This window comes from Bos indicus, chromosome 8 (assembly GCF_029378745.1).
Source record: "Bos indicus isolate NIAB-ARS_2022 breed Sahiwal x Tharparkar chromosome 8, NIAB-ARS_B.indTharparkar_mat_pri_1.0, whole genome shotgun sequence".
Lineage (NCBI taxonomy): Eukaryota > Metazoa > Chordata > Mammalia > Artiodactyla > Bovidae > Bos > Bos indicus.
Window position 1 is genome coordinate 80,010,934 of NC_091767.1, and position 12,425 is coordinate 80,023,358.

Consider the following 12,425-nt stretch of genomic DNA (forward strand, 5'->3'; position numbering starts at 1 on the left):
TGCTGTAGTCCACAGGGTCACAAAGAGTCAGACATGACTAAGCAATTGAACTGAACTGAATAGATTAGTTGAAGGGAGGATTTATATCTTTGTGATGTTAGTTTCTTCTCCAAGGACTTAATATTTCTTTTCATTGATTTAGGCACTTAGCTGGACTTCCCTGGTGGCTCAGATGGTAAAAGAATCTGCCTGCAGTGCAGGAGACCCAGAGTTGACCCTTGTGGTCAGGAAGATCCCATAGAGAAGGGAATGGCTACCCACTTCAGTATTCTTGCCTGGAGAATTCCATGGACAGAGAAGCCTGATGGGCTATAGTTCATAAGGTCATAAAGAGTCAGACACAACTGAATGACTAATACTTTCACTTTTTAACTTTCAGCATTTAAAAATTTATTTATATTTCTCCATAAAGTTATTGCTGAATACTTTGTATGTTTGTGTTATTTTGCATATGAGGCTATCATCATTATATCTACCATCTAGTTGTCTCTGTTTATGACCTAATGCTATTTATGTTGTGTATTAATTTGGTAGTTACTCACCTTACTGAATACATATGTGCAACCAAGCAGGACCCTATGGGGCCTTCCAAGGACAGTTTCCTACCCCGACCCATGTCTTCCACCTGCCTCTTGCCCATAGAAAACTTTAGCCTCCTAGGCCTTCCCTGAGTTCCAAAGAATAAATTTTATCAGAGAAGCAAGAACATGCAGAAAGAAAGGAGAACAATCAAAGAAGACAAAATAATACTTTAGCTATTAAACAAAGTCAAGGACCTTTAGTTTTTCTTCAAGGCCTATGGATAATATTCTGAGTCATGTCCCTTGAGCTGTTTTACAGATACTGAAACTCCCACCAGGTGGAAGAAGTTAACTATATGCTGCCCACTAGCATGAAAACCCCAGACTAGCTGGAACCAGTTTAGTGATGTTGACTCCTGATTACTTCACCACCAACCAATCACAAGAACATCCATCCATGAGCTGATCACACACCTGACCACCCCAGTCCTTCACTCTATCTTTAAAAACCTTTTCCTTGGAAGCCTTTGGGGGTTTGTGTCTTCTAAGCACTAGCTACTTGGACTCCTTGCTTGGCGCCCTGCAATAAACACTACACTTCCCTTCACCACAATCCAGTGTCAGTAGATTGGCTTTACTGTGCATGGGCAAGTAGACCTACATTTGGTTCAATTATAAACGTGTGTGTATCTCAGATATATACTCATATATAATCTATGTATATTTGCATGTGTATTTATATATTAGCATCCAGAAAATATGGACTCTAATATATAAACATGGGCTGGAAGAACCACACACCAAAGTCATGCTAGTGATTATCTCCAGAAAGGAGGAAGGCATGAAGAGAATTGGAATAGAGAGGCCAAATAGAGTGAGAGAGCCGACTTCAGCTGTCATATTCTCAACTATCGTTAAAAATAACTCAAATGACAATATGTCGGCATTTACTCATTGTGAATTTTAGATATTATTTATTAGACCCTGAACCTCTTCGATTTTTAAAAACAAAACAAGTTTCCTTTGTTTACACTGAATAGCTGTCTACACCATCCCCCTGCTAACATGACTTACAGGTCACCTGTCTGACTGTGCACATCTGAGCTCTCAGATGTGTCCCTGACCTATCACTTTGCCCTGTTGATCACTTTCCTAGCTCTTATCACTGTCAGGAAATGTCCTTTTCACTTACATTTTAGTCCTCTATCCTCCCACCTCTCCATTAGGACCAAAGCTCGGGACAGCAGTGTCCCAGCCTGCCTCCTTCCTTGCCCTGTCATGAGCTGGAGAGCAGGGTGTGGTACACAGCACAGGTGCTGAATGAGTGAACACTCCCTGGAAGGCAAAGGACAATTTGTTCCTGAGCTCTTCTGTCAGCTCCTGAACACAGCTACCTGAAACTTCCTTTCAGAGTCAAAATGGAAAAGTTTTCTGCTTTCAGGAAGGAACAAAGATGAGATTAGACTTTCTTCTTGAATTTTTGTATTGCTCCATTTTTGTCATGCAAGAAAGAATTCTTTGGAAAATCACCTTAGGACATCTCTCTGACTGACTTGGCCTCTTCTCCCCAGCCAGGGTCTCCCTCAAACTGTTCTTATGGCTACTTTGGCCAGTAGGGAAATTTGCAAGTTACTCAAGAACTCTTTCTCTATTTTATTGAGGTATAGTTAAATTGGGATTCCCCAGTGGCTCAATGGTAAAGAACCCACCTGCAGTGCAGGAGATGCAGGAGACACATGTTCAGTCTCTGGATCGGGAAGATCCCCTGGAGGAAGGCATACCAATCCACTCCAGTATTCTTGCCTGGAGAATTCCATGGATTGAGGAGCCATGGGGAGTCATGGTGTCGCATAGGGTTGCAAAGTCCATAGGGTCCAAAGTCCACAGTCCATAGGGTCGCAAAGAATCAGACACAACTGAAGTGACTGAGCACAGCACAGCACATAGTTGTTTTACACAATTGTGTTAGTTTCAGGTATACAGCAAAGTGATACATATATATGTGTTTGTTGTTATTTAGTCACTCAGTCATACCCAGCTCTTTTTCTACCCCATAGACTGTAGTCCCACCAGACTCCTCTTTCCATGGGAGTTCTCAGGCAAGAATACTGGAGCAGGTTACCATTTCCTTCTCCAGAGGATCTTCCTGACCCAGGGATCAAACCCAAATCTCCTGCATTGGCACACAGCTTCTTTACCACTGAGCCATCTGGGAAGCCCTGTGTATTTGTATATATGCATGCATTGCAGATTATTGTCTATTATAGATTATTACAAAATATTGAATACAGTTCCCTGTACTTATAGTAAATTCCTGCGGCTTATCTATTTTGTATGTAGTAATGTATATCTGACAGTCTCACATTCTTAATTTATCCCTTCTCCTTCCCTTCCTTTTGTTTGCTTTCTATGTTTCCAAGTCTGTTTCTGTTTTGCAAATAGATTCATTTGCAACACTTTTTAAATCCCACATATAAGTGAGAGCATACAGTATCTGTCTTTCCCTGTCTGACTCACTTCCTTTAATTTGATCATCATTAGGTCCATCCATATTGCTGTAAGTGGCAGTGCTGTGCTCTTGGGATGGCTGAGTAATAGTCTGTTGTATGTACACACCGCATCCTTATCCATTCACCTGTGGGATGGCTGAGTAATAGTCTGTTGTATGTACACACCGCATCCTTATCCATTCACCTGTTGATAAATATTATGTTGCTTCCATGAAGGCCTCTGCTTCCTGAAAGTTCCAAACATCTCTGCTTTTCTATGGATATTTAAAAGCACATTAAAATAAAATAGAGGAGTAGGGTGAATGAAATAGATGAGGGAGGTCAAAAGGTGTGAACTTCCAATCATAAAATAAAGAAGCCCTGGGGATGAAGTATACAGCATGGCAACTATAGTTAATAGTACTATATTGTATATTTGAAAGTTGCCTAGAGAGTAGGTTTTAAAAGTTCTCATCACAAGAAAAAAAAATGCAACTATGTGTGGTGATGGGTGTTAACCAGTCTCTTTGTGGTGATTGTTTCACAATATATACAGATACTGAATCATTATCTTATACACCTAAAACTAATATAATATGTTAATTATACCTTAATTTTAAAAATGGGAATTAAAAAAAACACTGATTTTTATCATATAAAAATATAAACTACATATTTGCTAAAAATTGATTATCTTATTAATCTGTTTGCCCTTATGTTATTTTTGTTATTCCTTACTAATCTTAGGAAGACACTCCCTACTTTTATTTGACCTATATGTGTGTTTTAAAAATCTTATTTAAAGTGAACCATCAGTATAAAACACTAAACCATTTTTAAGGATTATTTTCTTTTAAAATATGAGCAATGTCAACATAATTTAATACTTACTCCAATATTTATCTGTCTTTAAAATGTACACTAACCAGAGCTATATCTTTACAAATGTCGACGTTAAGGTGCTTTCCATGAGGTATATAACTTTTCTGGCATGATCCTATGTTTTAAATTCCAAATTGTGAAATTGCAAGTAGAAAAAATAGCATGTGTTTTTTAAACTTTCAGGTATACAATTGTCTAGTTTCCATTATCAGTACCATTGTGGTATGTGTTTCTGAAAGATTTTGTCTGAATTCTCCCTTAACAGGAAGGAGAACAGAGCAGAGTCCACTTGTAACCTGGCCCTGAGCTGCTGAGAATGAGGAAGAGGCTGCAGCAGAAGGGCCATTTGTCTTTGTTATTAGGAAGTAAATCAACCTTTGTTTTCCTGGCCAAACTCAAGGAATGTCATTATTACCAAATAAATTGTGTCGTTACAAATCAATCAAGTCACCTTTCATTTAAATGTGAATCACTTTAATTGTCTAGGCTTCAAACTTGATTCCACTCCATGGAAACAAATGATTAGAAATATAGATCATTCAAACTCTACACTTGGTACAAAATTTTCAACAAAGCAAGTTTTCTTTTTTTAGATTAGTCAACAAACTATCTCATCATTCAATTTCTCTCTTAATGAACAGGTTATCACAAAGCTTTGCTTGTGAGTATAAGATCAATTTGGGAAAAAGTTGAAAGCTACCTTCCCCAGAATATGGCAAAAATTACATGCTTGGAGAAACCATGAACGAGATATTGATGTCTGATAAGCACATGTATATTTTAAGATCTGATCTTTACTGATAAACCAAAAACAGAAGTGCAAGCCTTCGTGCATATTTGAAAGAAATTTCCTAAGGACTTAAAGGCCAGATGGATTGATATTTACTTTTAACAAAGGTTCAGTCCACATTTTGCTGAGCAGGGAACTTATAATTGACAACCCTAGGTCTTAAGTTCTGCTGTGGGAGTTTTCGTATGGCTTATAATTTCATTAGTGTAGTTCTGAATTAATGATGCTACTCACCCAAAAGATTGCCCTATCTCCCCTCTAGATTTTGCTGTGGGTTCTCACACTGTCCTTTCCCTGTGACCTCTCTCCCACCTCTGACCTCCTCCCAGTTTTCACCCTTGCTTTAACAATTGATTTATGGTGGGCCCATGGAAGGGTCAAGCCTACTTTTATGGTTTGCTTAAAATATTTCTTTTAGAGTGAGCATCAGAAGTGGTCTTCAATCCTCGCTAAACAGTTTCCCCAAGACCTCAAAAGGGCTTCCTTTACTGCCCATCACTGCACCTTATTTATATCTTTTGTACTTGTGAAGAGAGACTCATTAAATAAGGCAATTTTGAAACTTTTACCAAAATGAATAACTTATAAAAGATGTGGGGATTAGCTTTTTTATTTTCCCAGTGAGAATGTCCATGAATATATGTGTAACTCAGGGTAGGGAGGTATAGGGAAGAGAGAAGAAAAAGTCACTAAGAATAATTATAAGCCTGGAATTATTTCTTTCACTGATCTATTTTTCCTTGCATTTGACAGTCTGATCTTTGCTGGCACTGAAGCCTGCGGGGCCATTGGGTATACCCTTACATTCATGGCCTCAACAGTAAATTCTACCCTTTTGTTTAATCTGACTTCCTGTTGTTGTTTCAATATACTAAATAATTGCCAAATTGAGGAATACTTTTTTTTAAAACTCGGGTTTATAAAACAGCCTTTTCTTTTTTGTTTTACATTTCGAAGATTCTGAAAATAGAAATTTACAAGACACACCGCTATTTATTTTTAAACACATGTACAATCTGAAAGACTAAATAGTGCCTAAAAAAGGAGAATTTAAGCCAAGACTTCTGGCTTAAGAATGAATACAATCTTAATACTCTAAATCTGGATCTTAACATTGAATTTTTTATTGCTGTGAAATATTTGCCACCTCAGTGATCTTACGTTAAGTAGCACCATATGACATGTCCATAGATGGCTTCCCCAAACTTATTGATCTTCCCCCTCATTGGTCATTAAAAGTGTGATTTATTAGTCTGACATTTTTAATAGGGCAAAGCTCAGAGGTTTATTACAATGGATTTCTCGCTTCCACGTTGCCTTCGGCTGCTACCAGGCCACACAAGCCATCAAGGTAACTTTTTAAGGAGAAGCCAGCTTTTAATTTATTTATTTTAATTAAATGGCAGTCTCTTCATTTTTAAAGTGTTTTATACTTATCACATAACAATGAATTAATTTTTCTCATTTAACCCTTCTCTTTCATGTAAATTGAAGTGTTCCCCCTACCACAACCCTGCCCAGTTAGATGTCATCGTTTTCATTTAGTGCGAGGCTTGGCAGGATTCCCGAAGTGAGCAAGCTTGAACTGAAGGGTCTGCTGCCAAGAGTCGCTGTGATCTTGGACAAGAGCACACGTCTCTGACCCACTGCCTTCCTTGGCTCTGGAAGGTGACACAGCCATGAACTAGGAGTCTCTCACTCATGAAATCGCAAATCCAGTCACCTAAGTGGGACTTACCCAGCATATGAACAAAGTCCAAATTAAGGGCTGTGCTCTGCATCTTAACTTCCTGTTCTCTGTGGTCATGGACCCTTATGAATGGGAACAAATATGTGTGCTCACCGTCAGGTTTAGCTTCATACCTCTGGATCCTGGCTGGTGCCCAGGAGAAATCTGAGGGGTAGAGGGTGAGAAGCAGGTCAGCAGCAGGGTGATTCAAATGAAAAGGTGGTACAGGGCTGGATTCTTGCCCCGGATTTGAACCTTCAGTCTCACTCGTGTTATGAAGTTCCTTTTCCTCTGGTGTCTTCCATTAATGCATGTTTAATTTGCCTGTATTTTATTAGTAGGAGCTGATTAAGAGAAGAAGGAGGAGGTGGAAGAGAAAGAAGAGAAGAAATAAAGTTTTTTGAGAGAAAGAGCTGTGGTTCTTTTGTGGTTAGCCTGTTCAGTCAGCCACCACATCCTGTACATGCACAAACCCAAAATATTAGCTTCATGTCCTCTGGAGGTTGTTTGAAACAGAATCCTTTGCTTCACACTCACTTCAATTGCAGGCACAGGTACACAGCCAAGGAGACACTAGGAAAGGAGGGCACTCTGGCCCAGGCCTGAAACCGGGCTTTTCTGTGAACAAGGAACAATTGCATTTGAGATATTTGTGATGTGTGTTCTAGGATATCAGAACTTTTGCTGAATTTTTTTTTTCCACAAATGCTTTTGGAACCAAAAAACATGGTACAGGAGTCATTTTATAATGAATTATAAAATGCCTCCTGTGATTTTAACCTTCCTCTCCACTTTTCATTTTGACTTCTTCCTGGTGAATAAATGCAGTGGACATGTCCGTGGTCACAGTGGGTGCTGACCGTTCACCTCCCTCACTTCATCTCACACTTATCAGCAAGCAGCCCCTCTTTCCCTGCCCAGTGTGTGTCCTGGGTCCACCGGGACGTGTGTCCTCCTAGCAAGGGGCACTTCACAAGAGGCGGGATAGGAATGGAATTCAACTCAACCTCCAGAAGACGTGAACCTAACCCACAATTCTGGGTGTGAGCATGTACATGATGTGGTGGCTGACTGAACAGGTTAACCACAAAAGAGGTTCACATTCTAACCTTTAGGTGTGAAGTGTGGCCACCGAGAGGACCTGTCCTGTGTTATATATTTTGAGGTTACACAGACCTGAGTTTGATTTTGGGGTTCAGTTGACGTTCTCTCTCTCTTTTTTACAATATTGCTAACCTAACTACAGTCTTTATTTGGATTTTACCAGTTTGCTTTAAATTTATAATCAACTATAGTTCAGGTATACAGCAAAGTGACTCAGTTACATATAAAAGCATATCTATTTTTTCAGATTCTTTACCTTTATGTTATTACAAAATACTGAGTATAGTCTATGCTAAACAGTAGGTCGTTGTTGGTTATCTATTTTATATACAGTAGTGTATACAAACTCCTGATTCAGTTGACATTCTTTAGATACATGAACTTGCAGGGGTTATTTAACCTCACTGAGTCTCAAACTGCTCACTGATGAAATGATACAAATGATAACCATTTATAACCAATGATAAAATGCCATAAAGTTTCTAATACCAGTGACTATAGTTAATATTTCCTTTCTCTGATTCTTGCCTCCTAAGTGCATGGCAAAATCTTTTTGAAATTATGCCTTTCTAGCTGCACATCAATTGTGAGAGAAGTAATTAATCTATGATATAACAAAGGACAGAGATTAGACTACTGTTTCAAGTTTTGTCACTTACGTGATCCCAGCAAACTGTTTGCAAGTTGGATAAGTTGCTTAATAAATGTATGATGAAGGTCATGACAGCAACTAACAAAGAACATTGAAAGATTTCTTTTTATTTTTTAACAGAACAGTATTTATGATCACTTTCTATCAAATTCTATCAGACTGCCAGGAAGTATACTCTATGAATTGGAAAGAAAAGAGATGGCCCATGACCTAAAGGGGTTTGATCAGATCAGATCAGATCAGATCAGTCACTGAGTCGTGTCCAACTCTTTGCGACCCCATGAATCGCAGCACGCCAGGCCTCCCTGTCCATCACCAACTCCCGGAGTTCACTCAGACTCACGTCCATTGAGTCAGTGATGCCATCCAGCCATCTCATCCTCTGTCGTCCCCTTCTCCTCCTGCCCCCAATCCCTCCCAGCATCAGAGTCTTTTCCAATGAGTCCACTCTTCGCATGAGGTGGCCAAAGTGCTGGAGTTTCAGCTTTAGCATCATTCCTTCCAAAGAAATCCCAGGGCTGATCTCCTTCAGAATGGACTGGTTGGATCTCCTTGCAGTCCAAGGGACTCTCAAGAGTCTTCTCCCACACCACAGCTCAAAAGCATCAATTCTTCGGTGCTCAGCCTTCTTCACAGTCCAACTCTCACATCCATACATGACCACAGGAAAAACCATAGCCTTGACTAGATGAACCTTTGTTGGCAAAGTAATGTCTCTGCTTTTGAATATGCTATCTAGGTTGGTCATAACTTTCCTTCCAAAGGGGTTTGATACCTACTTGCAAAAGTTATAAGTGGAACTAAATGCTGCAGACTTTATTTTTCTGGGCTCCAAAATCACTACAGATGGTGACTGCAGCCATGAAATTAAAAGACACTTACTCCTTGGAAGGAAAGTTATGACCAACCTAGATGGCATATTCAAAAGCAGAGACATTACTTTGCCAACAAAGTTTCGTCTAGTCAAGGCTATGGTTTTTCCTATGGTCATGTATGGATGTGAGAGCTGGACTGTGAAGAAGGCTGAGCACCGAAGAATTGATGCTTTTGAGCTGTGGTGTAGGAGAAGACTCTTGAGAGCCCCTTGGACTGCAAGGAGATCCAACCAGTCCATTCTGAAGGAGATCAGCCCTGGGATTTCTTTGGAAGGAATGATGCTAAAGCTGAAACTCCAGTACTTTGGCCACCTCATGCGAAGAGTGGACTCATTGGAAAAGACTCTGATGCTGGGAGGGATTGGGGGCAGGAGGAGAAGGGGACGACAGAGGATGAGATGGCTGGATGGCATCACTGACTCGATGGACGTGAGTCTGAGTGAACTCCGGGAGCTGGTGATGGACAGGGAGGCCTGGCGTGCTGCGATTCATGGGGTCGCAAAGAGTCGGACACGACTGAGCGACTGATCTGATCTGAAATGCTGCAGGGTTTCTCGATTCTGGGCACTACAGTCGTCTGGGGTCAGATAATCCTCTGGGCACTGCAGGATGTTTTGCATCCTCTCTGGTCTCTGCCCACTAGATGCCAGTAGCACCATCCCCAGTCCAGTTGGGACAATGTATCCAGTAGGGCCAGCTAGCTATCCAGTGCAAAATGAAAAATATGGTTCAAAAAGCAGGGAAAATGTGACATAAAAAGTGCTTAAACATACAGCTTTTCCCCTTCTTCCACAGTCTCTATCTTTCTACTTGCCATGGTGTTTTTAGAAATTTGCTATTTAATGTCATTCTAACAAGAAAAATTAAAACTTTAAATTGTTATCATAAATTTCACTGTTCATCTTTATATTGCAGAATACTAGTTTTAATGCAAATGTAAGAGCCTTTGCACCATATGCAGAATCTCTGAAATTACACAATTCATATTTCAGCCCACCAGGATCCTCTCTCTTTGGGAATTCTCCACGCAGCAATACTGGAGTGGGTTGCCATGCCCTCCTCTGAGGGATCTTCCCAAGCCAGGGATGGAACCCAGGTCTCCCACATTGCAGGTAGATTCTTTACAGACTGAGCCACCGGGAAAGCCCTTCACTTTTCCTAGAACAGTGAATATGCTACACAAAATATGGGCCCATTCTACTCAAGATCTCTCCCTTTGGGTCACTGCTGAATTAGGAAGGTCTGAAAAGAAAAGGAACTACGGTTGTTCTGTCTTTCCCTTTCCTTCTATGGTGTGGTTTGTTGGGGCTCCACATGCTTCTGCTTGCTCAATCCTAGGTGAAACATGCTGAATGTATACTGTCCAGGAGTTCTCTTGGACTCCTGCTCAGGGCAGGCCACTGGAATTTTGTGCCCCTGGGGCATCATGAATGTTGAGTGTGAAGGGGATGGCAAGGAAAGGCAGTCACACACATGGTGTGCATCTCTTCTGCTCACCCGCATAATCCAATGTCACATCAGACCTCGCTTACAAAATACAAGTTCAATAATAAAATGATTAGGAATTATAAAGGGCAACAGAAGAATATAAACCAGACCTGGGGCCCTCTGAACACGCCTCTGAGCTTGTATAAGCTATACATTTCAGCCCGCAGGTCGTGGTCAGCAAACGTTGCCAAGTGTTGGGGGTTGGGAGTATGTGGGAACATTACCCTTGACTGAAACCAATGAGTTGCGGTATACACTATGCTATGCCTAGGGCCATGATGAAACAATACCGTTACAAAAGATTTGAATGAGAGGGCAAGGAAAGCCTGACCAAATACATGACCTTGGCGTGAGACATTTGAAGATAACAGTTTGGAAATCCCCTGAGCTTATTCATTTCTGATACGTCATTTGTTCTACAAAACATGGTTTTGAAGGTGTTTTTGACTTTTTTTTAAGTACAACCTATTTATGGAATATTTTAAATTTTGCCTTAAAGAAAGAAAAATTTTATCAATTTGTACAATAGCAAGTGAAATAGAAATCAAAGCAAAATGACTAATTGTACTTACTGTGTAAGTGTATGTATTCTACTCACGGATGAAAAACTCTGAGCAATTCTATACTTTCCCAGGCGATACAATGCACTGTAAAAATCCAAGTTTATAGATATCATTAATCATAATATAGAGGAGATGAAGTTGCACAATGCTCTTCTCTTTTTAGAGAAGTCTAACAGAAGAAATAAGAATTACCATGAGGACAAGAATGTCAGCTGCTCTGAAGGCTTGGCACAAGTAGTAAGTGTGAGTATCAAGTTGAAATATGAATATGAGAAAATAATCAGATAACAAAGTTCAGCATCCTTTCAATCTCTTTAGGGATTCTTTGCTAAACATAAACAGTTGTAGATGAAGAGAGGACTAAATGAGGACTCAAAATAACTCTAGTTTAGCTCCTTTCTGCATCTCTGTTTCCTAATCTCTACCAATGATAATAAGCCCTATTCTATACCTTCACAGCGGAGAAGGCAATGGCACCCCACTCCAGTACTCTTGCCTGGAAAATCCATGGACAGAGGAGCCTGGTGGGCTGCAGTCCATGGGGTCGCTAAGAGTCAGACACGACTGAGCGACTTCACTTTCACTTTTCTCTTTCATGCATTGGAGAAGGAAATGGCAACCCACTCCAGTATTCTTGCCTGGAGAATCCCAGGGACGGCGGAGCCTGGTGGGCTGCCGTCTATGGGGTCACACAGAGTCGGACACGACTGAAGCGACTTAGCATTAGCATACCTTCACAGAGCTGCACGGTAAGCATTAAATAAAATAATGTGCGAATGAGTTTTGTTAATTAAATAAAGGATATTATTACTTAGTAATTTGCTGTTGTTAATAACATTAGAATGATCTGAAGCACCTATACATATAAGTGAAGTCACTCAGTCGTGTCCAACTCTTTGCTACCCCATGGGCTGTCGCCCAGCAGGCTCCTCTGTCCATGGGATTTTCCAGGCAAGGGTACTGGAGTGGGTTTCCATTTCCTTCTCCAGGGGATCTTCCTGACCCAGGGATTGAACTTGGGTCCCGCACTGCAGGCAGACCCTCTACCAGATAAGCTACCAGGGAAGCCCTATACATATAGTCAATTTTTTTTCTAGACCATCTCTGAAAAGACATGTTGTTAGGTATTAGGTTAGGTAGTGCTGGCTGCTGTAATAAATAACCCTCAATTCTCAGTGGTTTAATGCAAGTATGTTTATTTCCTGCTTGTGTTCCAGTTTGATGCAGGTCAGATGGTGCTCATGTGTGACTCTCCTCCAAGCTGTGACTCAGGGATCCAGGCTTCTTCCATTTTATGTTTACTTCATCCTCAACATATAGTGTCTGCAAATG